Source organism: Mastacembelus armatus, unplaced genomic scaffold (assembly GCF_900324485.2).
Source record: "Mastacembelus armatus unplaced genomic scaffold, fMasArm1.2, whole genome shotgun sequence".
Taxonomy (NCBI): Eukaryota; Metazoa; Chordata; class Actinopteri; order Synbranchiformes; family Mastacembelidae; genus Mastacembelus; species Mastacembelus armatus.
In genome coordinates this window covers 48,329-51,728 of record NW_022872890.1, presented here as the reverse complement: position 1 = coordinate 51,728, position 3,400 = coordinate 48,329, and the positions used below count along the sequence as shown (strand labels likewise).

General features: G+C 41.7%; 1 pseudogene; it reads left to right on the top strand.

The window, feature by feature from the left end:
* Positions 1–1,165: 1,165 nt before the first annotated feature.
* Positions 1,166–3,145, top strand: LOC113141758 (uncharacterized; annotated as a pseudogene).
* The last annotated feature ends 255 nt before the right edge of the window (positions 3,146–3,400 follow it).

Here is a 3,400-nt window from a genome sequence, read left to right as displayed (position 1 = left end):
GAACCAATGGTGTGACAGCATCTCCTGCATGAACAGTGTCAAGTAAAACTCCTTTCCATGGTCTACTTGCACTTGATCCCACAGTCCCATATGCAGCAAGAAACGATGCACTGTAGGTTCTAAAGCCTTTCGATCATAGCCAGAGTGCTTGGCAGTTTGCTGTGTATAGGGCAGTGTAGCCACAGACTGCTCAAGTTTACAACATTATACCCACCTGGTGGTTTTAATGTGGTGTACTTATTTGGTAGTTGAAGAACATTACTGTTAAGGATGTATAAAAGGAGATGCGGTGTCACCTTCCACAGCAAGCAGTTTAGAAGGATATGTTTAAAAAAAAAAAAAAAGTTGTGTAATACTTTTTTTTTCTGTTTACTGTGCAATAAATGTTTTTGTTATATGATGGCCATGGAATATTTTTCCCTCTCCCTTTTATTAAATACACAAAAGGTATAGAGTATATTGAATTGAAATAGCGAACCAAATGTTAATTAATTTCCAGGAACACACCAGAACAACTTGTTGATTTTCTCTGTTTTACATCAATGTACATTTTAAATGACAGGGTTTGATAGTGTTGATTTGTCATAATGTGTCTTTTTAAATTATCTTACATTTATTTCAGATAAAATACAAATTCAAATTGATAAATCAAATCAAAATGACAAAATTTTGTCTGAGATACTGTTAGTATTAACTTAAAATGTCTTGATAGATAGACAAGTTGTTTTTGATTAGCATTGTGGAATGACTGAATCCATCAATAGCTAAAACATGGGTCACTCAAAACATTTTTTTTTCATTCTGTCGAGTTGAAGCTTATGGCCCATATATTCAGCATGGTATGGTATGAAGTTACGGTTCTGAGTGCCCTTGAAAATAACAAGATTCATTAAAAAAAAAATCACTGTAGAAGACAATAAAGGCAGCTTTTAACAATAAGCTCAAGCAATGTGAGATTTGGGATTTTTACTATTATCAGTCGTAATGTAAATAAAATCTGACTTATATGAATGACAGCTGACAAAATACTTGGATTTTACATTTAAAATTTCAATACAAACCCAATGTTTCTGGTATCAGTTTTTTCACCAAAGTGTAACCCTAACTCTAACCCTAACCCTAACCCTAACCCTCGCAGGAGGACATTGATAAACATCTTTCACAGATGTTCAGCAACCCAAAAAGAGAGCAGGAGATGGAAGAGTGTAACATCCTCATAGATCCCGCTGTTCCGGAAGTGCACTTTGACATGTCCGAGTTGAAGCTAAAGGAAGTCAGAGAGGTCGTTCGCAGAGCAAGGGCCTGCTCTGCTCCAGGACCAAGTGGCACTTCATACAAAGTGTACAAGAACTGTCTCAAACTCCTGCTGCGTCTATGGAAAATCTTGCAAGTCCTCTGGAGGAAAGGGAAGATCCCAGATCAGTAGCGAGTGGCTGAAGGGGTGTGGATTCCAAAGGAGGAAAACTCCACACAGCTGGAGCAGTTCCGCCTCATCTCTCTGCTGTTAGTTGAAGCGAAGATCTTCAGTGCCATTTCCAAGTGGCTGTGCACCTACCTGACAAAGAACACCTACATTGATACATCAGTCCAGAAGGACGGCAATTTCAGGAATGCCGGCCTGTGTGGAGCATACTGGTGTGATGACACTGCTAATTTGGGATGCCAGAGAGAACAAAGGCAACCTGACACTGTTATGGTTTGACTTGGCAAATGCATTTGGCTCCATTCCACATAAGCTAGTCCAGCTCACTCTGTTAAAACATCATGTCCCCAGCAGGTGTTGAGATCTCATCGCTGATTACTACAACAACTTCAGGATGAGGGTCTCTTCAGGGGCAACAACATCGAGATGGCACAAGGTGGAGATCGGTGTTATCATAGGGTGTACTATCGCTGTGACATTGTTCTCCTTAGCCGTGAATATGCTTGCCAAATCTGCTGAGCCAAAGTGCAGAGGGCCCGGGGCGAATTCCAGACAACGACAGCCACCCATCAGGGCATTCATGGATGACCTTACAGTCACAACAGAATCAGTCTCAGGCCGCAGGTGGATCCTGAAGGGACTTGAAAAGCTGGTGGAGTGGGCCCGGATGAGTTTCAAACTTGCCAAGTCGAGATCTATGGTGCTTAGGAAAGGCAAGTTGGATGACAAGTTCCGGTTCGACATCGCAGGCAGAGCCATCCTGACGATTACAGAGAATCCAGTCAAAAGCCTGGGGAAGTTTTTTGACAGCTCTTTGAGAGACATAACATCAATCCAGTTAATCTGCACTGAGTTGGATTGCTGGCTGAAATCTGTGGACAAGACCGGCCCATCTGGAAAGTTCAAAGCCTAGATATATCAACATGGCATTCTGCACAGGATTCTATGGCCCCTTCTCATATATGCCATCCCAATCTCTACAGTAGCAGGGCTCGCAAAATCGCTAGCCCGACGTCCCGGGGCTATTGTGTCTTCTAGTCGGGCTACCAAAATCTTTCTCAGCCCTACCCGTCGGGCTATCATGTGGGGAGGAAAAATATATTTCAATGCTTCTGCATTCTTTCTTAAATATAGTTGGGTAATTATATAATATTGTCTAACTTCTGAAAAATCAGACTGAGGCAAAAAGAAAGCGCAGCTTTTTGGTTTCATGGACTTTCACTTAGAAACAAATATTTAAGTTGATTATTGTAATTTTACTAATTTATACAGTTGTAATTTGTGTTTTTACACATTTTTGATTGATGTTTTGTTTCTTTTACATTATTATACATTAAAAATAATCTCTCTTTTAGTCGGGCTACTTAAATTTATTTTGGGCTACCAAAAACTGAAGAGTGTCTGCCCGAAGGGCTACCAGGGATTTTGAAATTTTGCGAGCCCTGAGTAGAGACCTTAGAGAGGAAAGTCAGCAACAACCTTCGGCAATGGCTTGGACTACAGAAGAGCTTGAGCAGCATCGCTCTCTATGGGCACAACAACAAGCTGCAGCTGCCCTTCAAATCCTTGGAGGAGGAATTCAAGGTGACAAGAGCCAAAGATGTGGTGCAATACAGGGAGTCAAGCGATTTGAAGGTGGCCAAAGCTGGAATACAAGTGAGGACTGGCAGGGAGTGGAGGGCGGAGGAAGCTGTTCAAGAGGCAGAGGCAAGGCTGGTGTGACCTAGACTGAGCTCTGGAAAGGTAATGCGGTCCCGCCTTGTACACTGTTCACTGTTCACATGTAAATAATCTCAGATGAACCAGGTAAACATGTGCACACCCCCGAGAAATGACACAAAATATCAAACTTCATCATAGAATTTACTCACTTTTTCGGCGCGATGATGGCGCGTTACGCCGTGATGAAGCGCTTTTTGTATTCCACACAGAGACAAATACTTTAGCTTGTCCTCAGAGTAAAAACACTGATTTTAA